The following is a 24308-nucleotide window of genomic DNA, read 5'->3' on the forward strand; positions in this document are numbered from 1 at the left end:
TTCTGCTGGTGGAGGGGAAGGGCCTGCAGAGGCTCTCCTGACCTGAGACACCTTTCTCACAGCACTCCTCCCGCCGTCTCGCGTAAATAGATCAGTCATCCCAGCACGGCTACGTCTTCTTTTACTCCTTCCTGTCTTTAATAATATTATCAATGTCTGGTTTAGATTTTTACTAAATATAGGGGCCAGAGCCTGGACTGGCGTCACTTCCTCCCAGAACTGGAACAGCTTGCTCAGAAGTACTTACCCCTTTTATTAATTTATCTCAGTTTGCAAAGTTGTTTGATAGCACCAAGTCTCCCCCCCCCGCCCCCCTTCCCCCACAGTGACCTGGCAGCTGGTAGGAATGATGCTGCTTAAAGCCTGTCCTTGATCCGTGGGTGAGGCTTGAGGTTTGGGGGGGAAGCCTTTCCCAAAACAGCCCTGAGGAACTGGGCACTGTGTGCCAACGGGCAGCAAATTTGTAAGTAGCCTTTGGCAAATCTTTTTTCTCCTCACTGCTGATCTCCACGGGTAAAGACCTGCAACGGAGTGCCAGTGGTGTCCATGTCCCTTCTGGGTAAGTCTTCTTCCAGCTTCCAGGGGACAGATCCAGCTCCAGGGCTGGCATGAACCCCCAGTACTCCTGCCTGCCCCAGGATCTGTGTGGCACCGATGAGGGGACTGAACCCTTCAACATCCTGCTCCAGCAGGGACCTGGCAGTGTCTGTTCCCTGCCTAGGGAAGCCAGTCTGTTCCTTCTCCAGCAAAGGCAGAGGAGGAATGGGACCTCTTATCTCCAGCATCCTCAGGAAGACATTTGACCCCATAGCCACTGTCATGGTGGTCCCCACTATTTCATGTTATTGCCTATAGATTTATTAGTCCAAAGCAATTTCAATAGGAACTCCTTGCCTTCGGGGCATCCCACAGGACATGGCAGAATGGGATATCCCTGCTCCTGGGAGAAAGGGGTCTTCCGTGCTTTGAGGGCATGAGACAGATGGAGATGAGGATGGGAAATGGAAGAACCCCAGGGCAACCAGATAGCACAGAGATCAAGCCCCACAGACTCCCCACTGGGCTGGGAACCAGATCATGGCCATAGAACAGGGAATGCTAGATCCCTTCTCCATGCCCATCCTCTCCATCATGCAGGGGTGTCGCCTGCATTTCCATGGGTGCTTTCCCTGGGCTGTGTGTCTAATGCAGCCAAGCACAGTGCCAGGTTGCCAGCTGCTGTTTGGAGAGGGGCCATGGCTTGCCTGTTCCCAGGCTGTCTCCCAGCTCTATTATTCCACGCTTCAGGTTTTTTGGCTGTGTTGGTGTTGTTGCTATTAAACTGAAAGGAGTAAAATTTCTCTCCTGCACCCACCCTTCTCTGTCTGCCCTGCCACCTTCTTGCAGGGCTGCAAAAGGAACTTGCAGGCTTGGAGGTGGTTTTGCAGATGACTTGAGACACCTCGAGCCATCACAAGAAATGCACAGGCCAGTCTTTACCTCAAATGACAGTGCTTGGGGAGAGAGAAGAGCACTTCTGTTCCAAGGGTTGGCTCAGTGCCAGCCACACTTTAATCATCCTGATTAGAGGTGTGTTGTGTTGCTAAAACAGCATAAAAAAGCCTGCCCAAAATGAGGAGGCAGGATGGCAGTCTCTGGTACAGGCAAGGGGTGGTCTGAGGTAGGAGGATGCCTGGGAAGCCCTGAGCACAGGGTCTGGGGACCTTTGGGAGCCATGGGTGGTGGTCCTGGTCCAGCCCTGTTACTGTCACAGCTCTCCCAGAGTCCCCTGGCACTGCCTAGCTGGCACCATTTTGGCTCTTGGAGGTTCAGATTTGGTGTGAGGGGTGGGGTGGCTGTCATGCACACATGGGGGGACACAGAGATGTTCACAGGGGCCCAGAGAGATAGACACGTGTGTGTAAATACAGATATACAGACACACCCTGGCCCCTGCACTCCCCCCGTCGCCTGTCACGCACACATGCTCAGGTACATCCCAACAAACAGACACACACCCTGACACACTCACCTCTGCACTCCCTCGGAGTGTCACCACACACATGCACAGGCACACCCACACAGAGAGGCAAATGTCCCCAACATGCACACTCACACCTCACAAACCCTGCACACACACAACCCCACTCTCACAAGGTGTCACACACACAGTGCTGCACACAGTGCTGCACACGGTGTCACAGTGTCACACAGTGTCACACACATGCAAGTGTCACCAGTACAGTTTCAATGTTGCATACACGCAGTGCCGCACAGTGTCATGCAGTGTCACACGTGCACACAGTGTCACACACACAGTGTCACAGTGCCACACACTCTGTGTCACACACACACAGTGTCACACACACACAGCCCCCTCCCCCGCCGCCCCTCCGGTGCCAGCCCGACTCCCCCGGCCAAGCTGCTTATCGCTCCGGGCCGTGACAGCGGGGTCGGACCCAGCCAGGTCCCACCGACCGTGGCGAGCCGTGCTCCTCCGAACCGGGCAGTGCCGTGCTGAGCCGAACTGAGCCGTGGCCGAGCCGAACCGGCCGTGCCAAGCCGTACCGAGCCGAACCGGACCGTGCTAGGCCGAGCCGAGTCGAGCCGAGCCGAGCAGTGCCCCACCGCACCCCTTCGCCCGGCCCGCACCGAGCCGAATCGCACCCTGCCCATCCCATCCCACCCGAACCGCGTCGAGCCGAGCCGTGCCGAGCGGTGCCGGTGGAGCCCCCCGGGCCTGGCAGCGCTGCCCGGCGCCGCCTGCACGGGCAGGGCTCTCCGCCTGACGCAGTGAGGAGCTGCAGCCCTTCTCTTCTCGGAGGCCGGGCTCCAGCGCTGGGATTTGCTCGGCTCCGGCTGCGTTTCCCTGCCCGCCTCCTGCCCCCGGCCCGCCCGCCTGGAAGGGCGCGGGGAGCCGCAGCCGCGGGTGCGTCCGCCCCCCATCACCGCGCCTCGGGGCTGGGCGCGCCGCCGAGCGCCGGGAGCCGCCGCCGGAGCAGGTAGGTGCGCCCGCAACCCCCGCCGCAGCCCGCCCGGTCCTCCCGCGCCGTCCCCGACCCCGGGCGGAGCCCCTCGCCCTGCTCCGCACCGGCCCCGCGCCCACTGTCGCCCCGGCGCTGCGCCCCGCGCTGCCCGGGAGCCTCGGGTGCCCGGCGAGCCAGCCCCGGGTGCCCGGCGAGCCCCGCGCAGCCCGCGGTGGCCGCTCCGTGTCGCCAAACTTTTGGCGGCTGCAGCCCAGCTTGGGGCTCCGGCGGGAGGGGACCGCGGGGCCGGCGGCGGGGGTGGCGGGGCGCCCTCCCATCGGCGGGCGAGGGGTCCCCAGGGTCCCCCGGGACAGCTCCCGCTGCCCTTCTCCCCCGGGTGAGGGGGAGATCGGGCCCGGAGCAGCTCCCCACGGCCGGGCTGGGGACGAGGAGCCGGGAACCCCGCCGGCCCGTGTCCCCCCCACCCCGCCCATGGGGGATCCCCACTTCGGGGTCTTCCCCCCGCCTGCGGGGCGCGCCCAAGCCGGAGCATCCCCGGGAAGCCCCTGCGGCCGCCGCTGCAACTGTTGCCTGCGGGAAGCCCCGGTGCTCCGGAGGAAAAGCCGGTGCCGCGGGCAGCAGTGTCCTCCCGGGGGCAGGGGGCTTCCACCCGGGTCGCCACATCGCCGCGCGGAGCGCTCGGGGCGGGAGGGCCTCTCACCCACCACCCCAAATAACCCCAGAGGCTCCCAGTCTTGGGCTGGGGGCTGTGGTACACCCGGTCCCCGACTCTGCCGCCCTCGCCCCCCCAATCCCTTCTGCATTCCCACGCCGGCAGTTGGGACCTGCCTCCCCCCACACGCGCTCCTTCAGCGGCTATTTCTGTCCTCGCCAAACGCGCCGCACATAGAGCTTTAATTAAAGAAAATTAGTGGAGGAGGGTGTGGGGGGGTGTCCGTGCTCCGGGGAAGGGGGAGGCCGGTCCCCGGGACCTCGCCGGGTGCGGCTGCCGTCGCGCTGATGGCTCGGGGGAGTCGGGGGCAGGTGCCCGCCTGCGAGTTTGAGCCGCTTTCGCTTGGTGTTTTTTTTTTTTAAGAGAAGGCGGGGGACGGGGGATGAGGGGAACGGACACACGACGACGCGGGAACGTGTTCCTGCCCGGAGGGTGTGTTGCGGTTTTAATTATAATGACAGATGTTGCTGTAAAGTTCCTGAATGCAGGCAGAGCACGGAGCACCGGGACACCCGCCCGTCGGACTGGGGCACTCGCCCGTCGGCGCAGCCGGTGTTGAACCGCCGCCGGAGTTGCCAAAGAATTTTCTTGGTTGCTTTTTGAATGAGGTTCAGCCGGGGCTGCTCGGGGCCTCGGGGGGTTGGTGCGTGGTAGCCAGTGATGCCAGGGCAGTGGAGGGCAGCCCTTCCTCCCTGGGCAGGACCCTTCCAACCAGCCCAAACCCCCGGCGATCCCCAGCCTCCGTCCCGTTCCTTGTGGAGCAAGGTTGCTCCTTCCGTGCGTGGCGGGACCCGACGGGCAGCCGCGTTCCGGTGCTGCGGAGATGCCGGCCCGTCGGGGTGCCTCCCCTCATCCCCCCTTTCCTCCTCCAGCTCTCCCTGGGCAGAAACCTCCTCACCGCTGCTCATCCCTGCCTTCCCGGGCCGGGCAGCCGGGGGGACCTGCGGTGCTGCCCACGTCCAGGACGTGATTTACAGCCCCGGGAAAGCCCCGCGGAGGGAGGGGAAGGGGGGGACCAGCATCACCAGGCTCCCCCGGGGCAGAGCCGCCGTTCCCGCCTCCCTGGCCGGGGACTCGCCTCCTCCCGTCAGCTCCGCGCGTTCCGCCGCCGTTTCGCGCTGGATTAAATATTTAGAAGTTTGCAGCGGTGAATAAAGCGATCGTTAATAGAAATTGATGGCATCGATGCAAAGGGGGTGGCACCGACGATGGGAACGGCGCGGCTCAGCGGGAGCGGGCGGGGCGCTCCAGGAAGGGTTTTTAAAGGGTTTCACCCCAAGTTAAGGGTTTGTTGCTCCGAAGGCTCAGGCAGCGCCCAAACTCGGGAGCTGCTCTTCACGTTTCCGACGATGTCTTTAAAGGGAAAAAGCGGATTTTTCCGCCCTATCTAGCTGGAAAGAATAACCTCGTGCTTGTGCAGATATGAGGCAATCCGCATGAGTTTAGCACCTAAAATACCCCCCTCAGCACCTCCCGCTGTGCTGCCTGGCACCTTGAAAGGCTCACAACCCCCCCGCCCCCCCAGACCTCCTGGGTTTGACCCTGAAGCGAGGGGCAGTGGGAAGCGGAGTGCTGTCGGTGGGGGTCGGGAGCGTGTCCTCAGCTGCCCGAAGTGCAGCACTGGGCAGGCAGGGTCCCCCGTCCTGGAGAAGGCTGCAGCAGGGGTGAAGTTTAACCAGTGACCTGGAGGAGCGAGTGGCCCCCGGCATGGGGGCAGCCTCCCCGGGGCGGGGAGGGAGGGGGGGACATGGGACCGGCCGGGGGAACGATGCCTGGTGGCTGCGGAGCCTTGGTCCCCCGCGTCGGGCTCCGCCGCTCCGCTCCGAGCTTGAGTCAGCGCTTCTGTCAGCGGCGTGGATGGGGCAGTGCTCGGCCGAGCGGGATGCGGTCCTGGCGCGGGTACGGAGGCAGCGAGAGCGGGGGAGGAAGGACGGGCTGGGATGGGATAGAGCGGGCGAGCAGAGAGAGAGAAGGGAGGGGCGAGGGTTGCTCGGGGACCGGCCGGGGGTGCGGGCCCACCCGCGCCCTCTCCGCAGCAGCCGCTGCTCGGTGGGAACCAGCGGCGTTGGGCAGCGCCCGGCGTGGGCTTGAGGAGAACGGAGGGCAGAGAGGAAAGGAGGCGACCCGACGCCCCGATGATGGGCGCTGGAGACGGTCTGTACCCCCTAGGGCCGGTCGGTGCCGTGCCCACGCCCGCCCACCCCCCTCGCCCCGCGCTGGGGGACGCTCCCCCGGCCCGGCGCTGCCCACGCGTGTCCCAGCCCGGCCGCCCCTCTGGGCTGGGGCAGCGCCGCTCTGTGACAGCAGAAAGTGGCTGGAAAGGGGCGAGGCGTCACACGCTCTGCCTCCGGGAGGCAGGGAAAGGCTGAGGGACCGATGGGAAGGCATGAATGAATGAATCTCCATAAAGAGCCCCAAGCAGCAGGGAGAGGGAGAGAGGAGGAGGAGGAGGAAGGAGGAGAGGAGGAGGAAGAAGAGCCGGAGCAGGGCAGGCAGCAGCAGACGTGACGCCGGCAGGTAAGGGGGTGCCGGTGCTGCACGGCCCCGCAGTGCCCGGGATGGCAGGTTGGGGGGCACAGCCCAAGGCGGACAGGAGCTACCGGGACCCCGTGCAGGTTTGGTTTTTTTTTTAGGGGACGTATTTCCCTCCTGCCTCTTTGCAAAATGTGGGATTCCCCAGACTTCCCAGGACTCCTTTCCTCTCCCTGTACCCCGCGTCCCCACTGGCTGAACCCGGCGGCAGCTCCCGGCGGGGACTGGCACCGGCGGCCAGACCTGCCCCGCACCGGAGCAGTCCCGAACCGGGCCAGCCCGCCCAGTGGCAACGCAACTCGGCCTGGCATCTAGAGTTGCCCTGCCGAGGGTATCCAGCTTCTGCTGGGTTCAGTGGGGAACTCCTCTCCGCTTGCTCTCCGTCCCCCTTTGCCGCTCCGTCCCTGCCGCGGTTACATAAGGCAGAGGAGCCCGTAGCCAGCGCTGACGCGGGCCGGATCATCGGGATCGCACCCTGGGATGCCCAGAGCTGAGCCCAGCCCTGCCTGGCTGCTCCCCATCCTCTGCTGCCCCTGTCCCTCTGCCCGGGCTGAGCCACCCATTGCCTGCCCCTGCCAACCGCGGGGACTGTGCTGGAGTCACGCAGGCGGGTTCTGGGGGGCACAGGTACACTCTTTCACACACACACACCCAGCACTGCTGCCTGCCCTTGGCTCTCCCACAGAACTGGCCCACACTGACGCCGCCTGAATGCGCGTAGCCCTTGATGCACACACCCCGTCCGATGGAGCAGCCCGGCTCCCGCAGACGGGCCCACGCCACAGCGATGCACCCTGGAAGTGTTTGCACACAAACACAGCGCTGTCGGTAGCACACGGGTCATGCTCTCGCACACACGTGGGCTGGTCCACGGCAGGGGCTAGTGCATGCCATGGGCTACTGCTCGCCAGTGCTGGCACAGGGGTGGTGGGTGCTCTCCTCGTCCCGGAGGAGCCGGCTCCCAGCCCAGGCGGCTGCTGGGAACTCTGCTGGGAACGCTGCAGGCCTGGCAGGGCAGCCCAGGCTGGCTGCGGTGGGCAGCTCTGCGGCTGCCCGCAGCTTTCCCCTCCCTGACCGAGGTGCTCCGAGCAGGGATCAATAATGCCTTTCTGATTGGCTTCAATTCCCCATTCAAAGTAGTCACTGCATTAGGACTTGATTTTTCTCCCCTTTGACTCCGGGCCAGATTAGATTGTGAATTTGGCTGATTTCAAGCAACTGGGGGAGGGAAGAGTCATACAGCGAGCAAGAGAGAACTGAAATATCCTACAGGATCCCCTGGAGGGGAGAGAAATCAGGTCTAGATAAGAGCTTGTTCTCTCTGTCTGGCTAATGCTTTCCTGTTTGATGATCAGAAAACACAAGATCTAACCTCTCATCAGGATGCCTAACTATGAAAGGTCAGGCTTTTGGCTTGTTCTAGGCGCCAGGTTTGTTACTGCGAGCTGTGGATTATTTATTTTGTTCTCCCATCATATGCTAAATATAGGAGTGCACAATGCATGCAAACAGAAGGACATGGTCAGTGCTTCGGAGGTTTACGAGTCACTGTGGATGTAACTCTGAGGTTGGAGAAACTGCCGTGGGGACAAGACACGGAGAGGTCCATGCTCTAGAGAGCCCAGAGCTGTCCCCTCTGTTTGTCAAGTCTCAGCCCCATCCTTGGGCATTTTTTTCCTATAGTTGCTTCCCCACGCATGTGCTGGGGACAAGTGAGGGTTTTATCCGTGAAGCCCTGTGTTCCAGGGGGACAAGGGAAACAGCAGCCAGGCACATCCCAGCCAAGCTGGTCCGGGTGGAGTTTCCCTGCCGGCTGCTCCAGGGCCAGGATTTCATGCTGAGAAAAGCCACAGCAGCGCAGCATCGCCCGCAGCGTCCCAGCGGCAGGCACTTGGCTGTGAATTGGTGTTAGCTCCAGGTGTAGCAAAAGCCTGGGATTACATAGTTCTCACCAAAGGGCACTGGGAAGCCACATGGAGAAGAGGGGCTTGAGAAGGAGCTGCTGCAGGGCAGTGAGGAGCTTCAGGAGGAGAGGATGTGAGGCTGGGGGCTTCCTTCAGGTAGGCTGTGCTATTCTGAGCTGTGCTGGGGCTGTGGGGAGGCAGCTGGTGGAGTCACCAGCAAGGCTGTGAGGTGAAGGGTGGAGGAGAGGGGAAACTACTGCAGGGGTTGTATGGGGGGGTATGAGCAGGGAGCACAGCCTCGGGCGGTGTTTGGCATGATCTGGGACAGCCGCTGGATTTTCTTGGTGTTGCAAACTCAGGGCTTGGGAAGGGTTTAAGTGAGCCTGATGGCAGGACAGCACCAGGATTGAGTGTCTGGGTGTGGGGAGATGGATGTGTGATGGTCAGCAGCAAATGGCCCAGAGGAGGCTAATGGAGAGGAGAAGGGCTGTGTGGGGCTCGGTGGGATGGCTGTGGAGCCAGGCATGGCCCAAACTGCAAGTGAGGAAGGAGGCAGAGCTGTGAAAGCAGTAGGGCTGTGAGGACCTGGGGGTGAAGGGGCTGGAGACCCTAAGCCTTGGTCCCGTGTCCCCTAAACCCCCAGCAGAGCGGTGATGGGGGCTCAGTGTGGAGAAAGAGGAGGAAGAGAGTGAAATGATATCTGTGGTATAGTTTGGCTGCTGGAGTGGTGAGCGTGTGTATCTATCACAAGGGTCATCCAGGTCCCTGACACATCCCTGTAACAGAAACAAATAATAAAAAATATCAAAGCAAGGAGCTGTGAGAGGTAGCTCCAGGTGAGGGGGACCTGGAGCCTCCATGCACAACCCTGAGGAGCTGGAACAGGAGAGTTTGGGGAGAGTGGCACTGCAAGGGGTGTATCAGCCTGGGTAAGGGAGCTGGAGGGATATGGTTGGAAGCTGGGGAGGTGGAGATGGGAGTTGATGTGGTTATGGCACTACCCCGAGAGAAAGCTGTGTATGTTTAAAAAAATGCCTCAGCAAACAAAAAACCCCAGCCCTATATATCAGGGAAGGTTTAAATCTGTCACCTGGGCTCAGCCTCTGTACCACCTGGCACAGACCCCTGTGCAGTGTGAGAGTCAAGATGACCCAATGGCCAGAGAACCACTGCTCATGAAGAGAGCCCTCTGCAAATGGAATTGTGGCCAGCTGCCTCAGGGAGCAGAGCATCCCACATCGCTGCCTGGGAGCCTGAGCTCCTTGTCCTGCCTGGGGACTGGTGAGGCAGAAGTGGGGGCCCAGACCCGTGATCCCTGTTCCTGCTGGGTGGGGGGTCCTGCCCAACCTGGGGAGCAAACCATGAGGCATTTGTTCAAACACACACATTGTATGTGTTCAGGGCTCTCAGAAAAGCCAAATGACCACAACTCTGCTGGCTTCCCCCACCCTTCTCTCCTTCATGCTTAAAGGGAACCAGTGGGAAAATCTCCAAGATCTGTTTCTTCTCCTTTCCTATTTCAGTGTTTCTTTATGAGCTGGACAAGAGCAATCTCTGAAGCTCATTTGTATTTTTAAATCTGCAGGAATAAGTGTATGGAAATGTATGTGTTTTACTGTATCAGCTGCTATCAGCTTTTAGCTTTATTACAGTAAGTGCAGAGTTTCTTGTGGGCCAAACTCATTCATTGGATTTAATGGAGTTAAACTGCAGGCAGATTTGGCTACTTGTTTGTGTATATCTTTGTAAAATGGACAGGCAGAGATAATAAAATTTTATACTCTCTATGGCATCTTTTAGGGAAAAGTCTTCCAATATGTTTTATAAACAGCATGCAGATTTTGCTACAGTGTATGCTCATATCTAAGTACAAGGCACTTTAGTGCTGCTCCTTTTTTCCCTTTCCTAGAGCTATATGTATGCATGTGAACTTGGATTTGCCTGCGTTACTTTCTCGTGCTGCTCTCCTGACAAGTGTTTTCAGCAGTTTTAAACAATTTCACTGGATTTCTTTCTTTCCTTTGGGTGTATTTTTTTCTCTTCCTAGAGATGGTAGTAAGAACCCTAACCCTCGCTGTGAAGGGCTCAGAAGGAGGGAAGAATAATGCATATAAAGCCTTTTGCTAAATACCCATAGCACTCCTAAATAGTCCCAGCTGCAAATGCATTATCTCAGGACCTTTCACAGGCACAAACATCTGGTGTGACACCTTTGAGGGGCTGACATTTTTGCCCCTTTTTCCTGAGATACTGTTTTCCTCTGTTTTCATGATGTGATGAAACTGGTTTCTCAACCTATTCTGGGCCAGAATAGATCCTGCAGGGACTTTGCCAGTGTAATGTGGAGCAAACCGACATCTGAAAAATGTATTTCTAGGAGATGGATTTATTTTCCAATGAGGTATTTGGTGTTTTTCTAGGCTCTAAACAAATTAGATACGTGGCTATGAGGCATTAGGAAGAGAAGCAGTTGAAAAGCTGAGCTAATTCATTATACTTATTTATGTCTTATCAAATGGCCATCACCGCCCCATATGGAGCACTTGGCTGTGTGGAATTGAGGGGAGAGGATATCAATATACAGGATAAATACAAAGCAGTGGTCAGTGACAAGGATGTGAATAAATCTGGAGATTCTGGTGACAGTAAAATAAACTGTGGGTACTGAGGTATGAGAGAGACGTGATGTCAAAGGAACCCTATAACGTATTTATAGCCCCACTCAGGATTTGCCGGGATTTCTAAATAATGCATTAATTCAATTACACATTCTTAATTAGTGTTTGCTCAAATTGGAGCAACATCATTAATTTACTGCCTCATATTTTTACTTTGCTGGTGTGGTGGGTTTCATTTTTTGACTCTTTCCCCTCTCTGCTTTGCGAGACTCGTAACATTCAGCTGTGATGCTCGTGCCACAACCTGCAGCTTCTCTGGGAATGCCAGTTTTCCATTTTAGGATTTTTTGTTTGGTTTTGTGCTGACAGGGCTCACAGCCCTGACTGGACCCTGTAATTGGAAGAAGAGGGAGAAAAAGAGCCCAAATGTGAAGCAGCTTCTCTCAAATGCTGAGCAGCATCTGTTCTTGGTAGAGCAGCAGCACGCTGGGGCAGGATTAGGCCTTTTGGGCTCCCCCAAACAGGGGGGATATTTTTGAGCATTTTATTTTTTTTTTTCCCCTCTGTGGAAACTCATGATACTTGCAGGGATGAGTGCTCCCTGTCCCTCTGGGGTGACAGCAACACACAGGGCTGCTCCTCCCTGCTGCTGGCACTGGGACCTGCATAGAGATGGGGAAGCGCAGGGTGCTGTGTGTCACTCCATGGGAAATGCTGAGCAATAATAACACCTTAGGTGCTGTGCCCTTTATTGCTTTGTCCAGAGGGAAGATGTGCTCCTGAAAGCTGCTCCTGGACGTTTGTTCTTCGGCTCCCCCTGGAAAGCAGAGCTGGGTCAGGGACACGAGTGCAGGGTATAGATGCTGGTGGCCAGGGCTCTGGTCCTTGGCACAAACCAAGTTTGTGGTTAGCACTTACCTGTAACAGATGTTTTAGCTGGTTTATTCAAGTTACAGGATGATAACAGATCAGGAAGACTAATGCAAGCCAAGGCTGCTCCCTCCCAGCTGTGCCTTCCAGGAGTGGATCAACACTTGTCCCAACTTTGCAGAGAGCAGTTTGGGCTTTTCTACCCACCGCCCCGTTTCTTCCTTTTAATTTTTGTTTCTGGCTTTGGCTTCCCTTCCCCACCCTCTGCCCACGCTCTCCTCTCGCTCGGAGGCGAGCGGTGCAGCCTCGAAAGCCCCATTCATCACCGCCTGCTCGCGAGGCACCGGCAGCCGCCGCCGCTCCATTGATTGACTGCAGCGGGGAGTGAATTTGAAATCATTACGCTCCTGAGACAGCTTTTAAATATGAGGAAAATCAAGTTCTGTAAGAATCCCGGTGGAAAGGGTGTCTCCAGCCAGGGAATCCCATGTGGCACCGGGTGCTGTCTGGGTGTGGAGGAGACCTTGCTGCTCTGGACCTCGAGAGTGTCCCTGTGTGAGCTGGTGAGATGGGAGTGGGTAGGCAGGTGCTGGGAGAGAATTAAGTAGAAATATTTCACTGTAGAAAATACTATTGTGTAAAGCCATCCATCTGCTGCCTGTCTAATGCTTTGCATGAATTAATGAGCTGATTGATTAGGAGAACCTTGCAGCAGCTGGGTGAGGGAAATAATTCTTTTCCTCCTCTTACAGGTGGGGAGAACTCGGAGGCACAGAGGTTAAGATTAAGGTTTCCAAGTTGGGTGGTTGTTTTTGCGTTTAGTGAAGGCTACAGTTAAGGCATTTGATCAATCAGTAATACAAGACACAGACAATCTGATTTTTGGATGTGTTTTGACTTCAAGAGCAGTTGTGAGAGCTCGATATGGCTGCAGCTCAGCCCTGGAGAGTCTCAGCTCAGGATCTAATCTTCCAGCACGTTTGTGGCAAAACATCACAGTCTGCTGTGGCTCTTGGCTGTGGTGTTCGTAACCAATAGTCTCTTCTCTTTACGCTGGAAAAGACAAGCTCTTGTCATTTCTTACAATGCTGGCTGTTTAACAAACCTTCCTCTCACCCTGCAGCCTTTTTCCAGTCAAGGCTTTCCATAAGCATCTCCCCATTCCTCACAGTATCTCTCTTGGCCACCTGCAGCTGGCAGAGTCAGGTTACTGATGGCTGGATGCGTGGAGCATCTCTCTCCTCCACGCTACGATGAGTGCAGCTTTTCAGGAACAGTGCATTGAGCAAATGTCACTCCACAGCCCCAAAATCTATCAAAGGAAGTGACAGTAGCTGTAAGCATTAATCATCCCTTATCATCAAAATAAAGTTGTTGCAATAGAGTATTGTCAGAGGATAAATGTCCTGACTTCAGCTCAGTGCTGGTTCCATTAATGCTGGTGGTTCACTAAGGTGTTCCAGCAGGAGATGGTAATTGTGTGGCCCAAGGAATTGTCTTGTGATTAACCCTTCCCTCTCCAGCTGGGCGGCTGGTCAATCTTGTTATGAGTTAAAAACCTGGGACAATTGAGGAGTTGAAGTAGTTTATTTTCATCTCTGTGTTGAGAAGTTTGTCCCTGGCCCTGCTTGAGTAAAAGCAGAGGTATGTGGAGCAGCACTAAAAGGGCATTTCCCACTCACCCTTCTGAGCTTTCATTGCGGGATAAAAAGAAGGAAAAAAAAAAAGTAAATTTGTTAAAGCAATGCTAAAAAGGGCAATGATTAAAAAAAGGTATTGAACATCTGATTTGTGGTATAAAAATACCTACTTCTGCTTTACTCCTGCCAAAGGACATGGCTTGAAAGCAAACCTCTTAACCCTCGTGCTGGTTCTGCCCCTGCTCAGGGTACAGCAGGGGCAAAGGCTATGGGCAAACAACATCAAGAGTGTGACAGACAGGGCATCCATCAAGGTCAGCAGCACGAGGGATGGGACTGCTGGTGTCACTGAGCTGATTGACTCTTTGGGATGGAGAGAGGCACTGCAGTAATGTCACTTCAGCCACCTTCTCCTGGGGAAGGTGTGCTGAGTAGTGAATTGCAAGGTCTGGCGTGTGGCCCAAGGGAATGGAGAGCTGCTGGAGAAATCACCTTGTGTTTAAAATCTGAGAGTTCAAGTCTATCTCTTGTGTTTTATGGCACCATTGAACTTATCTGCTGTCTGGGTTTGAGCCTTTGTCCATAGGGGCTATGGGGACCTGGCCTGTGCTAAGAACAGGCTGTGCTATGCAAACTGTGCAGCAGAGCAGGACACTGAGGTGGGAATGGGATGGAGCTGTGCCTGAGCAGGCAGGTGGGGCTGGAACTGCAGGGTGCACACAGGCTGCGTGGGGATGGACACCACACGGAGCCTCTCTGGTGTTGCCCACCTGGCCTGGCTCCTTTTCACCTTGTCCGGGGCAACGCTGAAGCCTGGGCTCAGGAATAATGCAGCTGCTTCTGGAGAACATCTGCCACAGAGGAGTAAGAGGAAAACTTTGATAAATCAACATGTTTCAGCAGCTGCCCCAATTCACAAAGGAGCAGAGTGGAGTTTGTGTAACTGTGGAGTTTGTGTAACTGCTTCCTGTGTAAAGAAAAAAGGGGAAATAAATCCGTGGGATGCAGTTCTTAAAGCTCCATAAGAAACCACCCAGTCATTTAGGTTGGAAAAGACCCTTAAGGGCATAAAGTCCAGCCATAATGCTTTACAACCAAAGTGAACATCACGACCTCATCAAAGTTCAGAGATATTTGTCTCATTGTTTACTGGGTGGGTCAGTTTGTTAATCTTGAGCTTCATGAATGGACTTGATGATCTTGGAGGTATTTTCCAATGTAAATGATTCTATGATTCCGTAACAGATTTGCAGAAAAGTCATCTGTATTAAAGTCCTTTCCAGTTTTGAACTAGATTGTAGGTTCTCTAATTCCACACTGGCTTTAAGAAAAAGCCCCAAATTTTCTGCGTGGCTTTTCCCCCTCTCTCTCAGTGAAGCATTACTAATTCATGTTACATTTTTTTTGTTCATTCCAGTTCATATCTTAAAAAAACAGCCATAAAATAGCATCGTATTGCATAGCCAACACATTCTCTTTTGCACTGGAGCTCTTACATGTGGTGGTGAACAGAGTAATACATTCATTTTAATGAGGCTGTCTTGGGAATTAAGTGTATGTCACTTATTGATCTTGCTTTTCTCCCCATTTATTTTGAAATGCTGTTGTCTTTATTTTCAGCAGGTAAAATCTGAAGTGTTGTTGCAAATGTTGACTTTCTTCTGTGCTTTAGACTGTAACCAGCTCCTCAAAGCCAGGGCTTTTGGGGTCCTTGGAGCTGCTGAGTTAAAGGTAACCTGTCCTTCTGCAAACTATGTGAAAAGAGCCAGCCACAAGGACCAGATGGGAAATAACCTTCAAAGCTGGTCAGGTTTTCTGTGACCATCTGAGAGCCCCTTATATCTGATGGCGGGATCATGCCTGGAGACCTGGCAGACGCTCTCAGTGGGTAAACCTGGAGGTGAAGTGACATGCCCAGGGTTATCTGAGGTGTTGCTACCAGAACCTTGATGGGACCAGGTCCTTCAACACCTGCTTCTGCACTAACCACAAGACTTATTTCCTTTCTTTGTCCTTAGTTTTGCAGCGCAAGGAAATTTTTGTTTAATTTTAAATGTTCTCCTAAATCTCGGTGACGGCAGATTGACGCAAGCGTGTGCTGGATCAGGGCCTGTTCTCTTATGCATATGGATGCGTACACAGCTGTAAGCGTTTTCTGTCTTAAGGCTTCTGCAGTCCAAGGGAGAGATCTTCCCTCCCTGCCCATGGGTGTGTCCCCTCTCCCCTTGCACCAGGGCCAGCAGCATTGGGTGTCCTGGTCTCCAGCGTGAGAACACAGGGCTGAATTTGGGTAGAATCCCTGATTGTTTCACTCAGTCATTGTCCATTGAGTTCCCTAGTGAAGTTGGTGCATGTGTGCAGCCTCCTGGGACACTTGGGAGCTGGGCATGGCAGTAGGGGGAAAGCCCCAGAGTGTTGTGGTAGGATTCTCCCCAGACCACATGAACTGGGAAATTCCTCTGAGCCTGATGTTCTCGGAGGTTTTGGTGGTGTCTCAGCATATTGGCAGAGAATTATATGTTGGCTATGTCTTGTCTGCCAGAGCTGGCCCAGGATCTTGCTTTTACGGGTGTCACAAGCAGCTAAAATGTGGCAGCTGTGTTGGGGGAAGAGCAGCAGCTCCCAAAAAAGGGTGACACAAATGGCAAAGCGGGTTGTGTTCATCCCAGCAAATGCAGATGGGAAAGTCCAGGCTCTTCATCCCTTTTCACATGTGGTATCCCCTCAGCCATGCTGTAGCCCTGATGCTTGCTCAGGAAATTGAAAGGTTCTTCTTCATCCCTGTACAACATCTGAACTTTCCCAGGGGTCTCCATCCATTTACCAGCCTGGACTGTACCCATGAAGCTCTCGGATCATGCTGGATGCAGCCTGATGAGATTGCAAAGGAGAATATTAAAGCAAAAGTGGTGGAGAGAGCAAGTCAGCCCAAGTCTGTTTATGGTGATTCTATCTTATTTAAAAGGGATAGCAAAGTATAAACCATTTAAATATTTCATCTGCAGAAGAGCCCTGAATGAGTTTGTACTACATGTGCATGTGTGATGAATGAGCAGGGATGGCAGCAGAAGCAGCAGCCCTGCTTGGGCCCAGGTGCATATGAGGGAAAGCGGCTGTGCTGGTAAAGTGCTTTATTTAAACAGGGAATTTGTATTTTACCCTTTAGTCGGTGAAAATTATCCTTGTCTTAACAGGTGGGATCTGACTATCTGGAGATGAGGGCCTCATCCTGCTCCTCAGTGCTTTCTGCCTGCTGGGTGCCTGGAGGATGCTCAAAATAGCCCCAAATCAGAGCTGTGCCTGCCCAACCTTGTGGAGAGTCACGAGGTCACTGGTGTAACTGGGAGGAGAATTTGTCCTTCTAGCTTTAAAAATAGCTGTATTTTCTTTAATGGCATTTTCCTTGGGGCAGCCAGGAGCTCACAGGAGTGTGCAGCCCAGCTGAGGTGCTGTTGAGCAGGAAGGGGCGCCAGGACAACACATTTAATCCCATTTCTAAACCGCATTTGTCTCTAAAAACGTACCAAACCAAGCAAGATTCTGGGTTTCTTCTTCCTCCTAAAATTTTTAATTTTACTGGCTTCTTATAGTCAGGTTGATGAGGTTTCCTCTGCGGAAAATGCTCTCTGGTGTTGCTAAATAGGATTCCATAATCTCCAGCAGCTGAAGTGTTTAGTTAGGGTCCAAGGGTGGAGTTTTTTTATCCTAATTCTGTCCATCCTTACCAAAGCCTGGGGTTTCTAGTGATGAGTGATTTGGGGCTTATCTCTGGGAAGTGCCGTGAATGCCAGGCCCGTGCTTACACGAGGAGGGAAATGCATGAATTTTTCCACATCAGTGGGAGCTGAAGATTTTGCTAAAGGTGTCTCCAGCTGCAAGGAGTGAGATACGGCTCTTCTGGAGAGCTCCAAAAAGGCAGAACTGAGTAGAAAATTTAAATGTGGATTTAATGCCTCGGAAAGCCATCTGTAAGGGAAGGTGCAGGTGCTGGCCAGCTCTTGGCCTTGCAACAGGTAACTCGGGCCAGTGAATGGCGAGGCTGCTGAAGCACAGTCACAGTGGCTTTAATCTGACTTGGGAGATGTTCATTAGGCAACCATGGGCTGGATCTGCTGGGTTGTCTCAGGGCTGTAGTGCATCCCCTGGGACCAGTGCTGTCTCTGTGAGTGCCTCTCCCTGTCCTGGTAGCTCAGGGTCCTGCCGGGTCAGCTGCTTCTGTCTCCATTTTTATATGTAAAAGCTGCATTAAAGGTTGTCAGGGCCTGGAATGGGGATGGGCTTGAGACAGACTGACCTCAGCCAGGGCAGGGATGGCCAGGACACAGGACACGGCCTCTGTCAGTACACGCTAAAGGAAAAGCAATAAGTAAAATCGAGCCTCTGTTTGTTGTCCTGAAGGTCTGTCAGCTAATTAGGCAGATGGCTGAACGTCTTATTAGATGATACTACCTAGTGCTTTTGTACAGTCACAGGTAGTAACTTGGTTAAACCCCAGCTCTGTAGTGACAAGGGACTGAGAACAGCACCTCCTTCTGCCAGTGATTTGATTTTGGTGTGGAGGCTGTGCTGGGTATTCTGGTATCGAGGGCAGATCTGTGCCTTGGAGAGCTCTGCAGAGCAAACCCACGCTGGGAAGGAGCATCACCCCTGCAAGCACAGGGCTGAGAACCATCTGTGCTCACCCAGCCGTGGGCAATGGTCATGGCCATGCTAAACATCTGCTGTGACCCCTCAGCACAGCAATGCCCTGTTTTTGGGGTCCCCAGCAGCCTTCTGTGCCCCCAGCCTTGCCTGCTGCCGGGTGCTCCCTGTGAGCATCACATCAGCTCTGCCCTCGGCCTTGCCCCCTCCTCACACCCCACAAAGCTGCCATGTGGTTTTGGTGCCCTGCATGTAGCTAATGTCAATTTGTAAGACAATACTTCAGAATTACTTAGTGAAAACACAGACAGCATTGTACAGCTGGTAGCAACATTGATTGAAGTGATATTTAATCCAAGGAAAATACATGATACATAGTGTAGGATTCCTCGCTTATCCATCGTATAATGCAGTTCATGGGGATTAAATATCCCTCCTGTAAAGTTGGTTGAGATCAGTGTTGTTATTTGTTTTGCAAATGATCCTGACAGGGATGCTGAGAGCTATTGATTACCAATGGTTCTTTAAAAATTACTATTATACTGCAAATTATGAGCCTTGGGGGTATCCAGTTATATGATAATGGAAAGGCACTGGTGTGTAATGACACATGCATCATAACAAATTTGCTCTTCTTATATAATGGAGATTGAAAGGGACGTGATTTATGACCAACAGGATTAGCTGCCTGCCATGATACAGCCAAGGTAACATGACTGAATTGTCTAGTTGTTCATCGTGGCAAGTACTGATGATTAGGAGAACAACTTAGAAAAAAAAATAGAAGAAAAAAAAAAGCCCTTGTTCTGAGCAAAATCTCCTCTATCTTCTCACTTAAAATATGTAAACTACTCTTCTAATTCATAAATAGCTAAAATCCATCCATCACTCTCCCGGGAGCATCCACAAAGCACTGCAGAGGTGAAAACCAAGGCTACCAGTCTTAGTGGAACTCCTGGGTGTGCCTGGAAAGCCTTCAGAGCTTTCTGGCCGTGGCTGTGATGGAAGTGCAAACAAGAGCCCTGAATCTGCTGGGAATTTCAATGTGTGTGTGCCCTTGAAGCCTGTGGAGGACACTTGTGTTGAGTTGTGTGCTCTCATTCCTGATGATGAACGCCTGATAACACAACTGCTTGTCTTCCAGGCTCTCCTGGTGTTTCCCAGCTCTGTAGCTGAGGACTGAATACTTGATGTGTTTGAGAGGAGCCAAAGGGTTGCTTTGGGCTACGGTGGCTTGTGCAGTGTCATAGGAGCCTTCCCCACCTTGGGGACAGAGCTGGGTGCTGCCACCTTGCCCTGCCATGCTGGGATGGCAAGAGGGCTGGTAGGAGGATTTTACACCTGGTCTGTGATGGGTAGGGCATCCAGGAAGGTGTGTGGCATGAAAGTTAACTCAGATGCTTTTTTTTCTGGGGCTGTCCTATGCTCTAGGCATGCTGCTGCAAATGCCAAACACCAGCAAGCCAAACAAGCCTTTTCCTCATCATGCTGCTGACCCACAGTGGAGCCCACAGATGAGCCCTGTGCTCATTTATTTTGTGCTGCTGCAGCAGGAACACTTGCACAGTAATTTCTTTAAAGACACTTAGCACTTGATAACAAGGCACTTCAGATGAGGGAAGAAGGAGGTATGTGCTTGTTCAGGTATTATTCTGTGTGACAGCTAAAGATCCAGCTCCCATGAATCCCACTAGGTCTCTTGGAAATAGGAGGAAGGTTGATAGAAAAAGGGAACTCTGAGCTCGCACACACTAGTGGTCTGTGTCTGGGTGCATCCCTGAGCATGAGCAGCACTGTGATTTTACTCACCTTATCCAAAGGAATTATTCCCCCTACCTGAAAGTAGTGCCCTGGGATGAGGCTGCCAGGCCTGTCTCCTTGATGGAGGGTGGGGATGTCTGAATGCCAATGAGGAGCAAGGGCTCCTTGAAACAGCACCGTGGAAGCCATTTGCAATATAAACACCAGTGCAGAGTAAAATTCTCCTCCTTGTGGAAGTGCTGCCCCTTGACTTGCAATGAAGTAATTATTTGTTGTGCTGGTTTCTCAGCCCAAGTCCTCTGCAGGTCACCACGTGCTCTACCCCATCTCATGGCCTGTTCCTGCCCATGCTGTGGTTCAGGGGTAACTGACAGCTACAGAGATGCTGTTTGTCATCAGGGAAGGGGTGTGTGCAGAGGGGGCTTTGGTTTTTCAATAAAAATGAAATCCCAGGGTTTTGTTAATACTTCACATATGAGATTCTCTGGTTGTGGAGACAGAGAGCTTTTCCAAGGAATTGCAGTGTCAAGACTGTGAAGGAGGATGAAACACAGAAGAGAAGATCAAAGGTGGGGCTCAGAAATGCTGGCACAAGGCATTTCTGGAACTCTGCAGCCCAGTTTCTCCCTTGAGGCAGGACTTTTGCCAGTGGTGAACCAGGTTGGTGTTGACTTGGTCAAGGCGAGTCTTAGAATGCCTCCCAGGAGGGATGGAGATGGTGGGTTGACTGCTCAGGTCCCTGCATCCCTGGGGGAGCAGAGGGATTTGGGGGTCACAGGTTTCATCCTGTGACTGTGGACCCAGCACAAGGTCCTGTGGCACTTCAGAAAGGCAGAGGAGAATCTGAGCTGGAGAAGTTGCAGGGGATGTCTGGCTGTTTGTTCATTTTCTTTATCATGCCCAGCTGAAGCTGGGTCAGTGCTGGACAGGAGATGCCCTATTCAGAGCATGCTTGACCTCTGCAGAGATGTGCACAGATGTGAAGTGCTGGGGAACGAGGTTTCTCCCCCCATTACCTTTGTCAGTGACCTAACCTGGTCTCTGATCCAGACCCTCTCAGGTGAGAGAGCTCTCTTGCAAGAACTTTTTGAATAGCAAAAGCTTCACAGCGACTCAGAGGAGGCTGGAGAGGGAGAAAAAGAGCCCTTGTTCCTCTCAGCTGCACTGGTTTGGGTGGACCTAAAAGCAGCAGGTATGAAGGCTACTGGCACTGTCATTACCTTAATGCTTTGTGTCACTGCTGGAGTGGGACATTGTCATATATATGGATTCTGGGAGGTCTTTTGATCCAGCATTGTATCACATTTTATGACAAAAATCAGTGTAAAATGATTGTGATTGGAACTGTGTCCTTCAGCCCAGTAGCTGGCTGTGTAAGTAAGTCACTGAGTCAGTGTGCACAGCAGCAAAGTAATGCATAATTCAGGAGGGACCTCTGAGTGACACAGGGGACAGAGGGGCCACACAGCTGTCACTGTGTTGTGTGACTCAAGTTGGCTGGGTGAAGGTGGGGAGTCCCCTCTGTCCTCTGGATGCTCTAGGCAGAACCTGACTGTCCTTAGAGGGACCAGTACCATGGGGGTTGGGTTGCATGAAGGTGCCACAGACTGGGGCAGGATTTGCTTCTCTTTGGAAGAGTTTATCTGGATAATGTGGATATACAAGCATTTCTAGGGTATCTCCCAGAGTACCCTATCCTGGACCATTGCCTCTCCTTGCACAAACACTCAAGGATGTGTCAAGCAACCCCTTCCTGCTCTGATAGCATCTCCCTTGCTCGGGCAGAGTGAGATGGGCAAAGCAGGCCTCAGAGGCAGCAGTTTAGAGAAGCTTGTAAGAGGTTTGATCCCGCCTTAGGAAAACTTCCTCCCTCTCCTGTGTGCTAGCGTTGATTTTCAGTTTATTTCTCTGCTGTTGTAATGAAAGTCCCAATGCTACACAACTGCCGAGATCCTGACATCGGAAAGCAGCAGCCAGCATGAGCTGTTTCTCTGGAAAAAAGGATCCATCCAAACGGTTCCTTTATGTCATGCTCTAATTTTGCTGCTGCTGGTTTATTTTTGTTTTTGGCTTCTTTTATTCACGGTATTCTTAAAACTTCCCTTTCAGGGCTTAACAGCTTAACCATTTCCAAATCATGCCAAGCGGAAATGTAGCATACGATTTTCTCACTAAACATTGTGCTGATCACTCAAATGTATTCTGGATTTGTAGAAAAGCTGCAAGAAAATGGGATGAAAAAGGGTGAGAATTAGCACTTAGATGAAAAGCCAGGTCTTTGCATGCTCAGGAAGGATCTGTGGAAGCAAACAGTGTCCCTTGTCACCTTCTTGCTCTGCAGCATCCCGTATTGGCATGGCTTACAGCAGGATTGGTGGGCAGGCGGGTGGTAAAGCACAGATTTCAGTCCTGAGGCTGGTACAGTCTTTACACATGAATCTTGGCCCTGGTTGCTGGTCCCTGATACCTGTATTATGCTCCAGGCTCTGCTGTCAGATTCTTCTGTGGCTTTCAGCAGCTCCATCAGTCTCTTGAGCCTCCCTCTTTTCCATAGGAAAGGGATTATAGTACCAAAAATAGCCTATTTTCCAAGGTGGGCCTCTTTGTGACTCTCTTCTGTAAAATACCTCTTTCTCCCTGTTCCTCCAAGTGAAATACAAAGGAAATGTGATTCACCACCAGTGCTGATGTGCCGAGCCAGAGGGAAAGCTGCTGGTGTGCGAGGGATGCTTTGTGCCTGCACACGTGCCCTTCTGACACGTGAGTCTCCGCTGGAGCCAGTGGCTCCCCACTCTGCTTGTCCTGCTGAAGAGCTGGAGGATTCAGGGCAGAAACAGCCCTGCTCTTGGTGCTGATGGAGCACTTGTGATGGGAGCAGATGCTGCTTCTGGGAGGCGAGCTGAGTGTTACCTGGTCACATGGACAGTCCTGTCCCATGAGGACTCATTTGCGATGGGCCCATTGTGACTTTTGTTCAGCTCATGCTCCTGTGAGACTGTAAGGAGCTGCGTTTTCCAAAGGAGGAAGAGAGCAAGGAACAGATTTGGAAATGCAGACTTTCTCTTGGAGTCAAATGGGTTATCACCATCTCATGACTGCTGCAACACAGGTCGCTGTGCAAACCTGCTCTTGCTGTGATGATAGGGGTGCAGACTGGAACAAGAGAAGACAGCTCGGTGTTGCAGAGCTGGGAGGTTGGTGAGAGTCCTTATTTTCAAAGACAAGGGTGACAGAGAGTTCTTTTTCTGCCATTTCTGGCTTTTTGTGGTTGATCACATTAGAAGACCTTTGAGGTTCCTCACTACTTGCAGAAAATGCCCGTGGGTCCTGAGCTGCAGAGCTGGGCTGTGGATCGCAGCAGCCTCGTTTAAGGATGCTCTGAGCTGGAATTTGCTCTTTTGTTACAGCTCTCAGGCTTTCAGGGTGAAGTGAGGGACAGCTGACGATTATTAGTAGCTTTAAAATTAATAATGCTCTTTAGAGCATTTAATCTTTCATTAATAATAAATACAATACATGCTGGGTTGTACCTAGACCAAGGAACATTCAGGTTCCTGCAGCACTACAGCTTGGGTGGTTGGGAGCTCTGTGTGAATGTGAGCAAGGGATTCCCCGTATTGGGCCATTCAGGAGAGGATGTGGGGAAGGGCTTGTTTTGATTTCTGTAAGTCTCACCTGTGTAAATCTTGGACAGGGGTCAGGCAGGATCCTGTGTCCTGCCAGTGCCATGTGCCTTTGAAGCAGCTCCACATTCCTGCTTGCATCACAGACCGAGAGCTGAACATGGCCCTTGGTTTATTCATCATAATCCTGGGGGAAGGTGAAGCACATAGAGGTCTTTGGGCTTCAGGAAAAGGTGAAGAACTTGGCATAGGTAGAAACCACAGTGTGTTGGTGCAGATTGTGCCCATGCAGTGAGAAGGTTGAGTGAGCGCACTCACTGTTGAAAAACCTTGGGATGCAGGAGAAGGGAGTAGAGGGGTTCCTCAATTTGCCTCCTCATCACTCCCAAGTAAATCCTTTCTGGCTGATGTGGTTGGCATATACAGAGTATCTTGGCTCGATGCTTCAGTGGATGGTCTCTAGTTGATGTGACTGTTAGCTCAGAGCTGGGACGTGAGGAGCATTAGGGAAGCTGGGGGCAAAATGTCGTGATCTTCAAGGAACAGCAATGTATTTTTTTGATGTTGTTCATATGATAGGAAATTTTGCCCCCCTCCCCCCTTTTTCAATTAACCATTGGGGGAGGAGACTTTCCTAGCTTGTAGGGCAACAAATCTGAAGAAATCAGTAACAGTCATGTTGTTGGAGAATGTCTGGCTCCACTTGAGTTGTTTTTCCACTGTTTGGATAAATAAGACAATAAGAAGAGCTGCTGAGATAGTTGGCAGAGAAATGAATCCCCTGGGAGATCGGGACAACGTTGTTTATTGGTGGGACCTGCCTGTGCATGAGGGGTCAGTCCTGCAGTTCTGTAGAGAGAAGGGAAACAAACAGTCTCTGTTTTAGCACCGGATTCATTGCAAGGAGATATGCCAGGGAGCATTAGTGCCACAGCCACCATGATCTTTTGCTCAGATTAGTTTTGTTTTTTTAAGGCAAAAAAAAAAAATAATGGCTGGTTCCTGTTAGATCAGATATGGACAAAATAATAGTGGTATCAC

The 24308-nt window shown here is 52.9% G+C and overlaps 1 protein-coding gene across 5 annotated transcripts in view; it reads left to right on the forward strand.

The window, feature by feature from the left end:
* Nucleotides 1-2892: 2892 nt before the first annotated feature.
* Nucleotides 2893-24308, forward strand: part of ELFN1 (extracellular leucine rich repeat and fibronectin type III domain containing 1) — a 105323-nt gene continuing 83907 nt past the window's right edge. For 2 of the 5 annotated variants that reach the window (XM_027656694.1, XM_027656689.1), the window contains exon 1: nt 2893-2981. The gene's annotated coding sequence lies outside the window, so the exon portion shown is untranslated. Of the gene's footprint in view, nt 2982-5511; nt 5578-5944; nt 6196-8251; nt 8271-24308 lie in introns of those variants that run through there. The other 3 variants (XM_027656691.1, XM_027656690.1, XM_027656692.1) reach the window with 3 other exon arrangements.

Source organism: Corapipo altera, unplaced genomic scaffold (genome assembly GCF_003945725.1).
Source record: "Corapipo altera isolate COAL_440 unplaced genomic scaffold, ASM394572v1 104, whole genome shotgun sequence".
Classification (NCBI taxonomy): domain Eukaryota; kingdom Metazoa; phylum Chordata; class Aves; order Passeriformes; family Pipridae; genus Corapipo; species Corapipo altera.